We start from the raw sequence: 16,456 nt of genomic DNA, 5'->3' as shown, positions 1-16,456 counted from the left end.
CTTGCATTCACCATTGTTGTGAGCTTAGTCTTTGTTTTGGGAAGGACTCATTTGCTTCCTCGGGGTTTCTTTATGCCCTTTTAATACACTGGATTTCTTCACAGTGGAAAAAATTTTCTGTTGACCACACTATGTACACTATCTTTTAAAGAAGCTGCAATTTTAACAGTGTGTTTGCTTTATCCCTTTGCTGTAAACCAAGAGCATCTCAAAATACCATCTTTGCAAAGCTATTTGAAATCTGAAATGGCAATATTTGGCTTAACTTACAATATTTCACCACTTGTGTATCAGTCACCTTCTGGATACTGCTAGAAGAATCCAATAGGAAGCAGTTTTGCAAGATGATGCTTAGCATCTCCGCTAGTGTTTGCCTAGAGATAATCAAAACTGGCTGATTTAATTCTCCTACCCTGATATTATTCCAAAACATGGTCTTTACTAATGAGGGCTGGTTAAACATTTTCCCCAAAACTATTTGTAATAAGTTTGATTTCCTGATACCGATTTGTGTCTGAAAGCTTCCCACCTTCCATATATGATAAATTATTTTCCATGGGTAAACACAACTAAATAGTCACCCAGATTTGCTTTTCAAAATATTATTTTCCATTGAGTTGTGATATTATATTTTTTTATTTCATTGGGAGGAATAAACCCCCCTAATTTCTATTGAAATTCAAGCCTTTTAAACATAATGGATCTGATTTCTTGTCAGTGGTTTACATGAGAGAACTGGGTTATCAGTTATCTTTTTGCCAAGATAAATACTGTGCTTTAAGAGCTCTGATGAATGTGGGGCATAACCAATAGCATTGGTATAATAATGCTAGGGAAATTTGAGGGAAGAAATAAAAATGGTTTCATGAGAATCTCAGGGGAAAACTTGCAAAATGTTTATAGCAACTGTTGATAGAAACCCTTATGCTCATTTTGTTTGTTGTTGCCCTGTTTACAAAGTTTTAAGTTAGATGATGAAATCTAATGAATTCCCATTAACTAACTCAATGAGAGGATTTTACACATGGTTTATTGGGGAAAATGAGAGAAGAGAGTGAATAGGACTGGTGTGGGAGAGCTGTCCCATAGGCTGCAGGTTTTTTCCTACACACAGCAGTGAAGCCAGAAATTAATACAGCCAAATAATGCCAACATTAATACAGCTGTTACAAAGGCTAGCTCCCTTGGTCACAAAATGTTCTTTGCAGAGATTTAGCAGGTGCTTGCATGATTCAAACCTTCTGCAAAAAGTTTATCTATACAATACCTTTATTATTATTATTATTACTTAAAATCTAACTTGCCAGGAACTGCAATCCAATGTTTTCATTGTAATTGTTGTATTTTTCTAAACTCACATGCCTCATTGAAAATTAAGTGAAACTAGAATAAACGGCTTTGTCAACTCCACAATCCTTAAGTAAGTTTAATGCTCACTACTACCATTGGTATTCAATATCACTAGATATTTTACCTTGAATAATCACTGATGGACATTGATTTTGTCTTTGCTCTTCACAGCACAGCAAAATTAATGTGAAAGTCAGAGTTAAATGAGTCCCAGTGGTGTCCTCCACTCTGCTGAGAGTACGTTTCAGATACTGAAGAACTGGCAACCGGCTCAAAGCTACAGTATCTTGTATTGCAACAATTAACGGATATGAATAGTCCTTACAGGGGGAATTGGGTTACCTTTACATCAACTTCAGAGGTTAGACTCCTGAAGCAGACAATGAGGTTAATGTATAGTACTTTATGAACTGATTAATTCTCTTCTTTAAATTCAATTTAAAACTTTAGTTCTTTTCCTTTCTGAAAATTATTGAGCCACTTGTAAAGTATTAACGATAGGAATTTAAATTATTATAAACTTAAGTGTCAGAAAAATATTATGTGCCAAATAGATTTTTTTCTATTAATGAAGGGGTTGGCAAAGCAATACTTGCTTCTATGTTTTTCCTTCTAAGTCTAGAATGTGTTCACAGGCTTTATTTAGGTCATAATCACAGAAGCATAAAGTCCATGGTGGCTGTGAGACCAAGGTTAGGCATGTGGATATGGCAGCAAAATGCATTATGAAAAATAAACATGTAACTGAGGAAAGCATCTAGTTAACAGCTTTGAAGTCAAAGTCATGGTATATATACGCTATGGGACAAATTTCTGCTTTGCTTCTCTGCTCTAGTGGTGGATGGATTGGCATTATATCAACTGCAGGAGGTTTCCTGAGAACAGACCAAAATGCCTCAGGGGAACCAGAGGGCAGCAATCCTTGTAGCACTCTTTACAGCTGCTTTGTAAAGAGCATGTGTTGTCAGATGCTAATTAATATTCAGGGATAAGTACCAAGGGGTGCACAAGAAAAAGCAGCCATTCTGCCTCACGTCTACACAGATACTCTAGGGAGTGGTGAAAAGAGTAGGCAGGCTGCTCAGGACTGATTCTCAGTATTGTGAGCTACAACAGGTGAAAAATTATAAATCAGCTCTCCGAAGATCGTGAGATATAGAAAGAAGAAAGAATGTTTTCAGATTTTAAAACCCCTCTCTACTTTGTCAGCATATCAAAATACATGGAAATTTCAACCCAACCAACTGATTTTTAGGGCATACAAAACAGGCATTTCAGAGAATCATAGAATCATTTAGGTTGGAAAAAAACTTTGAGATCATCAACTCCAACCATTAACCCAGGACTGCCAAGCCCATCACTAAACCGTGTCCCTAGGCACCACAGCTATGCATTTTTAAACACCTCCAGGGATAGTGATTCCACCAGCTCCCTGGGCAGCCTGTTCCAATGCTTGACCACGCTTGCCATGACAAAGTGTTTCTTAATATCCAGTCTAAACCTCTCCTGGTGCAACTTGTAGGCCATTTCCTCTTGTCCTGTCACTTGTTACCTGGGAAAAGAGACCACCCCCCACCTGCCTGCAACTCCTTTCAGGTAGTTATAGAGAGCAATAAGGTCCCCCTGAGTCTCCTATTCTCCAAACTAAACACCCCCAGTTCCCTCAGCTGCTCCTCATAGGACTTGTGCTCTAGACCCTTCACCAGCCTCATTGCCTGTCTGGACACACTCCAGCACCTCTAGATCCCTCCTGAAGTGAAGGGCCCAAACCCATACACAGTGTTTGAGGTGTGGCCTCATCAGTGTTGAGTACAGAGGGACAATCGCTTCCCTTGTCCTGCTGGCCACACTGGTTTGGGTACAAACCAGGATTCTGTTGGCCTTCTTGCCCACCCAGGCACACTGCTGGCTCATGTTCAGCAGCCATTAACCAGCACCCCTGGGTCTTTTTCTGCTGGACAGCTTTCCAGCCACACTTCCCCAAGCCTGTAGCTTTGTGTGGAGTTGTTGTGACCTGAGTGCAGAACCCAGCACTTCTCCTTGTTAAACCTCATACAAATTGGCCTCAGCCCATCAATCCAGCCTGTCCAGATCCCTCTGCAGACCCCTCCTGCCTTCAAGCAGATTGACACTTCCACACAACTTGGTGCCATCTGCAAACTTACTGAGGGCGCACTTGATCCCCTTGTCCAGATCATGGATAAAGATGTTGAATAGCACCAGCCCCAATACTGAGCCCTGGGGAACAAGTCTGAGAGTGCCAAGCTTTCTGACTTTACAGTCTACACAGCAAAACCTGCACTGGGAAGAGAAGTTACTTGGACCTAGGAAAAAAACAATAGAAACAAGAAAAAAAAAAAGAAAGGTAGGAAAGAAAGGTTACAGGGTTTGGTACTGCTGCTTTTACAGTAGGTAGTCTGATTCTGCTTTTCCTGGCTTTGTGGTGCTCAGGCATTTTCTTTGCTACTATCAAAGGACCAGGCCTTACACAAAAGCAGTGGCTCAGTATGGAGTGAGGATTCTTGCAAGGACTGTTATGCAGCACAGAAGGCAGCCTTTGTTATGAGAGGGAAACTTCTTCTGCAGGAAGAATTCAATTCAGTGAAAGAATCCAGAGATGTTTTCAGGTTCAGACACATTTTTGTAGCCTTGATTAAAAACTTTATATAAATTCTGATCCTAAGAGATCAGTGCATTTCAGTGTGAGAGCATCAAGACATGCCAATGCAGAAAACATCCTGCTTGCCGGAAGCACAGTAAGCATTAAAAAGAATGCATGGGATATAAACTGTCGTTTCAAACTTTAGTTGTGGTTCTTGACAGCCTCCTACTTCAGCAGAAACTAATACAAGGGGACAGGATATTTCTGTCACTAATTTCTGCCTGCTGCCTGGACAGAGAAGGGAGAACTCAGCGTAGCACCATAGCTTTCAAAGTTCCACTGAATATCTCTCTCTTTTTTTTAAGTTTTCAAACTTCTCTACAAGTAAATGATTGGAAAGTTAGTGATATGTGCAAAGAACATTTTTTCAATTAGCAATGCCCATTAGCTGAATGAATATGAAAGGCTGGTATTTTTCCCCCTGAATTAGCAGGTACACATATGGAATTTGGGCTATAAATCATTACTTAATAATTCACTAGAAAATAAATATGACATAAAAGATAATTAGAGATTTGTACCACTTGCCTTCACCTTAATTATGAATGAAGGATATTTGGCATTGTCTGCAGGACTGTTAAATTTTGTTATATTGAGATGGGTCTGGAAAAGGAAGATACAGCAGAATCGTTTTATGAAAGAATATAGCTTCTGGCAGAGTGGGTCTTGTACATCATTGCAGGATAGGTATCCAACAGTTATGATCTTAAAATCTAAATGCAATGTGCTGGAACAAGAATGGTGAACAGGTTTGTTTTGCTATTTCAGTAATGACCTGTTGCCTGGCTCACAGAAACACATATGCCAGCCAATTTCATTGCAACAAAATTAATATTATATCTCTGTGCTGTAATAATAGTTAACTTTGGCAGGGCAGAAACAGTTGGATATACTTTCCTTTTCTAGGATTTACTGGAGATACCTGGATATGTGGTGTATACTAATGATTTAAATTCACAATGGATTTGAATACTCTGCTGTAACATAAACAGTCACAGTATGAAATACAGCTTTCTTCTTTGCCTAAGCTTTGCAAACTTGAAAACAGGGGACAGATTTTCAGTCCTGCTGTGCTCCTTTTTTTGCTATTAACAGCCAGATAAGAATTCCCCTTTTATAGCCGAGGCTGTATATAAAGGTATTAGAATTGCCTATGTACTACACTTTTTCTGTTGATGACCACATCCTCTCCCAGCTTAGGAGAAATACAGGACACATGTTAAAAAGCCCAACAAGCATGTTGTACCTCAGCATATACTGATGATGGAATGACTGCACCGGTTACTTATTGCCTGGGACTACAAAGGAATATAGATGCCAGGAAGCTGGCTAGGGTGTGTAGCAAGATCTCCAAGCGTGCTAGTCTTGTTTATATAAACTTATCTGAACATGCACTTTCAGTCAAGAGTTCAACACCGTGTGTTATCCAGGATCAACAGAGAAAAAGACGTAGATTCATCTGCAGTCATCTTTACACTTCCTGTAAATAGTAGCTGTGAGGTGCAGAAGAAGAAAGCTCTTTCTGCTCTAGGTCTGTATTCAGTAATATATTGCCTGCTTTCCTTTAGTTTGGAGAACTTAGTACTCAGAGGGCTGTTCCTCTAGCACCATGTTTATGGCCATGCTCATCCAATCACACAGCTCCTGACAAACACAACAAACTTCTAAAAAGTACCAGTCTTTTCAGATATTCCCTGCTTCAGTAAAGGGGCAGAACTTTGAAGTGAACCTCGTGAATGGGAAGACATTGGCAGATGGGAAGATCTGGAACATTATACTATCTTCCACTCTTGCTGCATCGGAAATAGCCCACTAAACTCTGATTTATCTGCAGTTTTCCTAAGAACTTTGGATTAGACCCAAACAGACTGAATTGGTGTATCAGCCTGGAACAAAGACAAGCCAGGCCATCATCTGAAAAGATTAAGAGAAGCCTTTCCACTGGCTGAAGATTAAGAATTTTCTTTGGATGATTTTGACACTATAAAGGCAGTACGATGCCCAACATGAACCAGTACCAATTGCTGCTTTACCTGCAACATCCAGAGTAGATGAATAGTGACACTATGCACAGGTTCTTTAAAACGCATTATTTCTGTCAGGCTTTGATTCATTTAGTTTTTCCTGATGTTTTTCATTTTACTTATTTATACTCATACTCTGATGTCTAGTCTTCATTGAAATGGCACAGTCAGAGCTGGATTAAAAAACACAAAACAAAACAAAACAAAAAAACACCCAAAACCATGAGTGGCCTGTCACAAGACATGCTGGCAGTTGCTTTCAGGGTATCCCTTGATGGTTCTATGGAGATGTCAAGTAAAAGTAGTGGCAGGATTGAGCCATGGCAGTTCTACTTGTCAGGGCAGATAGCATGTTTAGGAGTGATAGAAATGACAGACAATCTGCTTATCACAGTACTGGATATCATAACAGAGACAATGAATAATCCCTGTGTTTTGCCATGAACTGAAGAAATTGCTTCCTATATTCATTAATACATCTACCACCAAAACCACAAGTAAATATTTTATTCTTGTGGGACAATAAGTTGTAAGTCGCACTTTCATTTATAAGAGGTGGAAATACTTTAAAAAGTTGAGAGTTGTCTGCTAAGGCAGACGATAACCCTATTGACAAGTAACAGACTGAAGCTCCAGCTCAGTTTTCATTGCAGCTACAAACATAATACTAATGTATTTTTGAATCTGTGAACTTGCAAGTGTAACAGTTAGGAAGCAGGAATAGCAGAATGCTACAAGAAACTCATGTCCTGATAGGCTCCCAATACGTATTGAGAGTAATAGGTCTCAATTTATGTAAGGTGCTTAAGGATTCACACTAATTGTAAGCATGCTAGTAGAGCCACCGATTTCAGCCGATGATTACCATTAAACACATGCTTAGGTATCTTGCAAAATCAAGGTTTCAAGAGAGTTCTGTTGAGTTAAAAAAGCTCGGTTATGATCTCAGACTTTAATGTTCATTCCCAAATCCAACTAGATTTGTAATAATTGTGAAGTATTTTCCCTTCATTGCAAGTGAAATATCTAAGTAATGAAAATCTATCTTTTTGAAAGAAGTCTAGGCATATGAAGGTTTTTTGAGATGTAGATTGAATGTATGATCTTGGTTGTTCCACTTGCTACTCTGGCATTCACAATATACTGCTGGTTCATACCAATTCTTAAGAATCTGCTCTTGGGTTTTCCCTGTGTCACTTGGGTTTTTCAATGAGGCACAGACAGATTTCAGGTCTTTGTCTTTTTTTCCTTCTGACATCAAATGAATGCTATACTTGCAGCGGCTGTTTTGGTTAGACATCTCTGTAATTCTGGCCTTTTGGCAATGATTTTCACAAAATAAAGACTGAAAGGTCCTGGGCATTTGCACATCTGCATTCAGCACATATTTACTGCATTTATGTGTGTGTGAGTGCATCTACACTTGTCAGCAAATAGTGAGTCAAAAAGTTAATGGAAAGGTGTACATGGATTTCAGGGGTCAGAATGAAGACCCTTCCAGCTAAATTAAACACTTAATATCCATGGTTTAACTCTTGTCTTTTGTGACTTTTTGTTGTAAAGTCTTAAGGAAACAACAAAATTCCTCAAAGTCACTCACATATGATTTCTTCTGCCTTAATATGTCACATGGGAAAAACTTACCAGAAGGTTCTAACAGAGTCAGCAGCTTTCAGGAAGTAACACCTTGATTTCCATGAAGCACTGCATTGCAAAGCAGTCCATTCACATGTGTCATGCTGGTCATGTATTCACTTTGGAACAGCCTTTTTCATGGCTTCAGCTAGGGAAGATAACTCCAGAGAGCATCAGCTCTTCCAGCTAAGTCCTCGCATCTGTGATCCGCAGTGCTCCTGCCAGGCATTAGAGCAGATCATTTACCATGTGGATTTGTTACTCTGCCCTTGATCCAGTCCTTTCTTTTTCTTTCCTTTCACAAGTGGCCCTACAGTTTGCAGACGAAGCTTCTGAACAAAACACAGGGTGGAAAGTAAGAAAAAAGAAGGCAGCCGAGCACGGGCGGGGACATGAGACAAAACTATATTGGAGAAAATAGGGCTTACTGGGAGTTCATGTGTAGAAAACCTTATTTCATGGAATAAAGAAGATGTCTATTAAAAGCTTTCTTTTTGACCACTGGTGTCGATTTTGCCTGCAGGGTGACATGGGGAATCTAAGTGCATCCTGCTAGCGAGACACTGTGCAATGTGGGTTCAATTTAGGTATGAAATAATCAAGATGAGAAACAAGCCCTGCATCACAACTTTACTATAATTGATAAATATTTAACATGCTTCTTCCAAAGCAGGCAATTTCCCTCGAAGCCCATCAGAGGTGGCTTTTTATTTATGTACTCTGCAGGCCCTTCCAGCTTCTTCCCAGTAGGAGCAGATACTGTCTGTGCTTCTAGTTGTCTGCAAGGATAGCTGTGACAGCTTGGAAGCCAGGCAGTATAGGCCTGATTATACAGCTTCTCTTTGTCATGGTGGGTGAGCACTTATGTTCTCTCTTAAGGGCTGTTCTCACACTTTGTTTATGTATGCTATTGGTCAGATATATACACATATATCTAGCTTTGGATATAGGTCTCAGAATCTACTTTAGATACAGCAATAAATGCTCCAGGAGTATTTCAGTGTATAGGATTCCCGTTGGAGGAGGTTATGTGCTCACTAGTAGAGTAGGAAGCATTCAAATGTGACACCTGTGCCTGACAGTAATGGGCCAGATTTCAATTCCCTCACTGGTACTGGTGAGCAATTATCTGTGTGAGTAATTCTGTTGTCTGAGGGTCCTAATTGTACCAACATAAGATCTATAAGTCTGGCAACCACCACCTGTGGCCTTTCTCTGTGGCTTCACATATCCATGTCCTTTCTGCATTCTCACCCTGCCCCAGACTTCCTCAGTACCTCTACTCGCCTTCATTAACATAATTTTCACATAGATGACCCTGGGCTGACTTATCATGAAGGACTCCTTTCAGTGTGCTTGCTTCTTTAGGGGAAGTATAATAGTAATCTCAGCTACAGGGTCCCCAGCCTTAAAACTTCCACATTTCTTCACTTTCCCTTTCTAGAATTTATCCTGTCTCGCTTCTCTTGCATGACAGTTGTATTTCCTGTTTACCTGTGCTGCCAGTTTGGTTCTCAACATATCAGAGTATCAAATAACAGAGGTAAAGAAATCATCCCTAAAATCAACTTGGTGTTCTGGAAGGAGCTAGGTGTGCTATTATTCAGCATTCTCTGTAAATCATTTCTTCCTGATTTTCCTTTCTTTTATTTTGCTTGGCTGCTGGTTTTTTTGGTTGTTTATTTTTCCTCTTCTCTGCTGCTCCTTTTTCCCATTTTTGCTTTTGTCCTCTGTTCTTTGATATTATATTTCACATCATAAGATCCTCACAGTTTCTGACATAAAGTAATAAAGTGGGACATTAGTCAGCATGGCAGACAGCCTTCAATTTCCCTTTCAGTAAGCTAATTCCCTGTGTTCTTGACAGCGGCCTGCAGAAGCAGCTGGAGTATGTGTTCTTAACAGGCAGAGCATATGCTCATATATGTAATGAGCAGCCTTCCTTTTTTATTTCCTCTAGCATTGTGCTGTGCATTTGCAACATGTAGAAGGAAAATGGGAAAACCCATTCTGTATGAAGAGCTGAAACACAAAAGAATATCAGATTTGCTATCAGTAAGAAAGGGCTGCCAAAAAGACTAGGACAGACAGAAAACGATCTCTAAAAAGGATCCTGCTAAAAAGGATGCACAGTTACTGCTTAGTCTTAGCTTATGATCTCTTGCCAGTACCAGCTGATTTTCTGAAATGGAGGATAAGAGATGCTGACAGCTGTGCCCTGTATGGAAACTGCCAAACTGCAGCACAATCTTGTCAGGCTGCCATGTGGCTTTAGGCCAAACAAGATATCGATGACACGTATAATGAGATACTAAAAGAAATAGCATGTATCATAGATTCTAAGGAGAACTGGCAGAGCATAGGGATGGCCTTATGTTCCTAAATACAGTATAGTGTGGTACTAGAAGGCTAGATCTTTATTATAACTACGTTTCTGAACCTGAAAGGGAAAAATCATAAAGCGTGGTACCCCAGGTAAAACAAAAGGAACAACGAGATATACCAGAGTGATAATGCTGCAGTGACACCTGACTATTGTTTGCAAGTAGGGAAAACAGGCAGTGGAAAAGATGTGGAGAGAACCAAGCAAAAGGTACAGAGCAGTGACAAAGAAGCAGAACTATAGACTCAGACTCAGAGGTTAAAGGAAATAAGGGTACTACAATATATCCAGCCATCTGACTTAAACGAGGAGTGCTGCAAGAAAAAATGAAACGGAATGAGTTGGGCCAGTTAGGAAGAATTAAAATCTTGCAAATGCTAACATGTCCTGGAAGATGTTATTCTATATCTAAATTAGGTAAAAAATGTATTGGACTCCTGAGAGATGATCAGAAGGAGAATCTAAGAAAGTGCTTGGGAGTGAAAATACACTGAAAATGTGATGTTGTTCTTTAAACAAACAAACAAACCAAAACACAAATGCCCTCCATTTTCTTGGTTTATATTCAATCTATATTGGGTCAACGGCATTTTCCATTGGCTTAACTTGGAATCCTGTCCTGTGGCCAAAGGTAAGCAAAGGTAAACGACCTTTTTTAGGTGCTGCTGCCTTTGCCTTATAAATAGTCAGAGCCTCCCTGTCTCATCCTGAAATGCCTTTTGATGGCATATGTCAGCACATCAGGATTCTGAGAAAACATGCTTAATTTAATACCTTTGCTCTTTGGGTCTTTACTGTTAGGACTCTCCACAATATGCTTCCCTGAAGTGCTTTAATTCCTTACTGTCTTCTTAAAGTCTGAATTTCTGCCTAGTTCCAGAAATTTATCTCTGAAACGTCACCATCTCCTGAGAGATCTACAAGAATTGTACATGTACTAGTAGTGTTGTAGCCCCTGTGGTATAAGGGACTGAACTGGCTGTACTACAGCTCCTTCTAGCAGAGGGAAAAAAAAAAAAAAAGAAAGAAAAAAAGAAACCCTGGCTATATTCTCATTGGCAGTGACGCAGAAGCCTTGGCAGTGCTGCTCAGTCCAATGGGAAATTCTCGTGAAGGGATCAGTCACCCATTATCACTGAGTTTGTTTGAACTGGAAAGAGGCTTTTAAATGCCATGGATTTCTTTCTGCTTTCAGTAGTCTGTTAGAATATACTTCTCTAAGCCATTTTGCATATATGCCAGAAAATCCTCAAATAATCTAATCTAGTTTCTCCTGTAATGCTTGTTTTTATGATCTCCCTGCTTCAAAAAATCTGTACTGCATCTGGTAGGAGGAAACGGGTCCAGAAAGCATACTATATTTTCTGTTTTATACAGAACCCAGCCATGAGCAGGTCTAGAATTTTACTCCCAAGTAGTTTGTTTCCAAAACAGACATCTCTTGTCTAGTGATCCACAGATGCCATGAGCTCCTTTCTTTATAATTCTGCTTTGCTGGCCATGGCTCAATTCAGATTATACCTTTTATTTATAAATAAGCATTCTCATCACAAGTGCCTTGTTCCTAGGCCTCTGTCTTGGGCTAGGTACCTTTGGTAAGCTTTGACTCAGCTACTGGAAAGATGCCATCTCTATAATGCATGTAGGCAAATACTTCTCCCCTTTCTGCATAATTTACTTTTCACCCCAAATAGGATCCACATGATTTTATCATCCTGTTTCTTGAAAAAATATGAAAACATGGTGTTATCATCAATAAATGTGGCAATCTATATCAATGGGTGTACTACCTCTACATTTATTCTGTGCTCATGCTACAGCCTCTTCTGTGCAAATAAAAACAAGGACCCTGAGATGACCTACTGCACACCAGTAATAAAATCTTCTAGGCAGATGTTTCTTTTGGACTTATGCCTTGCTTCAGTAGGTTGCTCTTGAGGCGGTGATTCAGAGCTGATGACAGGCATAAAATTTAAGACTCGGCAGAGAACTGCTATAAGGTTCACTGCTCCTGTTCTGCATAGAAAGAAGGTCTGAACAAGACCAGTTAGACCAGTTTGTTGAAACATTGATCGCCATCCCTAGTTTATAACCTCTTTGTTTTAGATTCCATACTTAACTTTCTGAATTTCTCTCCTCACACAGACAAACACCCCCACAGTTTTTAATCTGGAAATGAGCAGAAATAATTTACATGTCTTATGAATTATACATACCGCTTCTTTTATTCCTTTTGCACCTTATGCATTTGAAATTCTCCACATATAAGAGAGGTTATGGAAGCAACAGAAAGCTGTTTGTGCAGCTTCACATGGTACAATGGCTTCACAATCGCCTCATGTTTTTTACAATAAGCCTTATGTCCTGCCAATGGATTCCTTGATAGTGATCTATGCATGCAGTTGGAGGTGGTGCTCTCACAGCAGCTTAGCGTGGTTAATGAGTTACTGCATCCAGCTGCTCACTACCCCTCTCCCTTTTCATCCAGAGGTTATATTCCCTTTGGCACTGATGGCTTAACCGCATGTGTGGTTGCTTACTTGCCCCCATTCTGTTAAAATGACCTAGGTTAATTAGCCATGTCTAACACCAAGGTTTTTAACCTGGTTCATTTCTGCACAAGCGGGTTGCAGAAACTGTTTTATGTTTTTTAAGTCATCCAGTATGAAGGGTGCCATTTTCCAAGAGAGAAAGTGAAGAATATAGGTGGTAGAGAAGCTGATTAGTAACAGCAGATGATGACTGGGGTAAGCTTTAACTGAAACAGACACATCTGGCCACTGCCTGAACTGGTACAGCAGTTCAGTTTTCTGTGGCAGAAATCTTTTGTTGTGATTTTAAACTTTCTTTTGTATAAACCCATGAAAGCAAACATTAAAGGAGCTTCCTGATAAGTCTGAGGTAGACTCTGAATAAAACATAGACTCACAGAATCAGAAAAATGTGCACTGGGAGAGATCCCTGGAGGTTATCTGTTCCAACCTCCTGCCTGGTGCAGGGCTACTGCTAATATGGGTCAGGACAGCTGTAGGCTTTTCTGGCCAAACCTTGAAAGCCTCCACAGGTGATGATTCTCCTTTATTTCTGAATAACTTGTTCTACTGCTACCATAACCTCAAAGTGAAGAAATTTCTCATCATCTCCAGTTGGAGCCTCCCAAGTTGCAGTTTGTGGCTGTTGCCCCTTGTTTTACCATCTGGCAGTACTGAGGTTTGGTTCCATTGTCTTTGTAATTTCCTTCAAAATAATTGTAGGCTGCTATTAGATTGCCTTTTAGCCTCCTCTTTACTAGACTAAAGAAGCCCGGCTGCCTAGGTTTCTCCTTATAGGTCACATGTCAGAGGTAACTTTGGTAATTCCCTGTGTGTTTCTCCCCAGTTTCTCAACATCCTTCATGAACTGGGCAGCCTTCCAAAACTGTCCTTCCACAACTGGATACAGTGTCCCAGGTGTGGTCTTACGGGTGCCAAGTAAAAGGGCGTAATAACTTCCCTCGTTGTGCTGGCCATGCTCCTGCTTATACAGCTTGGCTTATCTGCGATGAGAGCACACTGCTGGTTTGCATTCAGTCTGGCACTGTGACCCTGGTCCTTTAAGCAGGGCTGTTCCTCAGCCAGTTGGTTCCCAGCCTCTAATGAGGCAGGTGCAAAACTGGATCATTCTGCACTTCTTGAACTTCATGAGGTTTCTGTTGGCTTCATCCTCACTTTTCTTAAGGTCACTCTAAATTGGAAGTCTGATGTTTTGTATGCCACCCAACTCCTGCAATTTAGCATCATCTACAGCTGATTATCCGTTGAGCCCAGCAGTCCAGCCAGTTTTCAATCAATCTAAAGTTGATTAGTCCAGTTCATACCAAAATACATGGAAATACTAAATAAATTCTTTATAATAACAGAACGTAGCAGCATTGTCCAATATTCTGTTTTCAGTGAATTACAGCTCTCAAGTCTACCTTCCTTCCATCTAAGCTAGTGCTTAATAATTAGTATGTCTAGGACTCCTCCTATTGCTGATGTTACTTATGTTTAAACAATAAAGATGAATGAGTTTCATTTCTCCTCTTTCTCATCACTCCTAAAAATACAAATTGTAACTTTGCTTTTCTGTTTGGGATTTTTCCTTTCTGTGAAAATCTGCCCTTATTGAGGAAAGTGGTTTTTCACTTTGTCACAGTGATCTGGCTAAGAATGAATAATTCCCAAAGAAAAAGAACTCCTTGGGGGAATAACTTTTGGCTGGATTGACAGACTATATTAAAGACAGCAAAGAGGAAGTTCAAATTAGACCAGATTTCAAGAGCATTTCATCAGCTTCTGTAAGGTTGGGATCCAGTTCTGGGAGTGGACAAGTCCAGTTTTATGGGATGCAATGTGTGTCCAGCTGAAGCAGAACAGCTTGTGGTAACAGAATCTTTATTCACATTGGTAGTAAGTCTTGCCTTTAGAATAACGGCTTTAATTCCTGTTGCCTAGTGCTAAGAGACTGCTAACAGACTTGAGAGGTTTTGAGGATGAGTAACAGAAGCTGTAAAGGGATTAACAAGGAAAGATTATGAGTACTATATATGCCTTGCTTGGTCAAAGAATGTACTAATTATCTTCTAGTATTTCATAGCTGTGAACTTCAAAAAAGGAAAACATTTGTTTAGCACAGTCACAAGGTATATGACTAGGATTATTGAGGTGAGATTTAACAAAGGAAAACGTAGATTCGGTGTCTTCCAAGTAAGAGGTTAGTCAAAGGAATAGTTTGCAGTGATTAAAACAGTGGAATCTTACCTCTGGCATCAGAAGAGGGCAGGTTTAGAGGCAACAAAATTAATTACTATTGCCAAAACTGAAACTTTTTGTTAAATTCAATAACCATGTATGCAATCTGTGACTTAAAATTTTGGCAAGAATGTGAGAGATTAATTTATTTTAAAATTTTTCATTTTTTTTTTATGAGGCTATGATAATGAAGTGCTTAACCCTATGAGTTTCAATCACAAAAGCACTTAAAGTATATATGAAGTGCATATATGATAAATACATTCATTTCATCCCTAGTCTTAGTAAAATGCCATTGAGACAACTGATTTAAAATAAAGTTGTATTTGGCCTATTGTGTGTGTGAGATATATATAAAATTACAAAGAAAAGGAAAAAAGATAAAATAAATTGGCCTGTACTACAATGTTACATGTTCAATTATTTCATATTTCAGTCTTACGTAACTGTTATTTCTGGGGTTTATGGGGAATCAGATAGGGTATAGCCATAAATCTCTGTAAAAACCAAATTTGGAAGGATGCAGCATAGCAAACTTAGTTCCTTAGGAAAGAGAAAAGTGAACTGCACTAGTCAAGTCTGGACATAATGACAGCATGAACAAGAATCTTGGCATCTGCATGTGAGAGCACACATTTTAATCTGGTCACATCCCTAAAGTGGTAATAAGATAGCTTGATAATGTGTCAAATGTCAGCGTCAAAGCTCTGTTCCTCATTGAACAGTACATCTAGGTGTTTGACCAAGCAGACAAGTGCCATCAATTGAGATGGCAATGTGAGAAGCTTCTCTGAGCAGGTGGTGAGAGCTAAGCAGAAGGACATCAGAGTTACCAAAATTAAATCTATGAAACTTAAAGGACATCCCTAACTGAAGCTCTTACAGTCATTTACTTTGTTAGAAAATGCTAACGTGAAAGCTACTGGCATGGGCAACTACATTACTTCTATTTCTCCTGGCAATGACTGTTCAGAGCAAAATGCTTCATACTGTGACAGATATTCATACAGGTCCCAGAGTGCTGAGGCCACTGCAGTATATATGGCAAGAAACAACATAATAATTGTGTTTATCAGGGTAGTTGATGTAAAACTCACCCTGCTTCCTCAAGCTGTAGTTGTCCCCTCTGCAGTGTGTCTTATGTGTCTACTATGGAAGAAACATGTATTCTGAAGGAGTCCCTAAGACCCTTTGTGTGAATGAGGAGTAAGTACTTAAAAATTATAAAAGTAAAAGCTGTATTATACCATGAAAAGAGCTGGAGTAAGGTTGAAAGGGCAATTGAAAGAAAAGTGGAGTAACAACTTTCAAATGTTTGATTTCATAGCCTCAGCTTTCCTTAAATATATTTTGTTTATATGCTATATGAATATATATCTAAAATAGCAGAATATTTATTATAATGCACTGATGGTATATAAATCAGGGATACACTTTTACACTGATAAGAAGTTATTCTTATGGATGTTGAATGTTTATGCATACATATATCATTTTTGATGTACAAACATGAACCAGACCTGATTTTAAGAGGGGTAATGAAAAAAACGTAACTTACTTAGTTGAAACTACAGAGAGAATGAGTATGGAATGATTTACCAGGATGCTGCAAAGTAACTGGGTGCTTGCA

Source organism: Falco biarmicus, chromosome 15, assembly GCF_023638135.1.
Source record: "Falco biarmicus isolate bFalBia1 chromosome 15, bFalBia1.pri, whole genome shotgun sequence".
Taxonomy (NCBI): Eukaryota; Metazoa; Chordata; class Aves; order Falconiformes; family Falconidae; genus Falco; species Falco biarmicus.
This window is presented reverse-complemented; position numbering follows the sequence as displayed.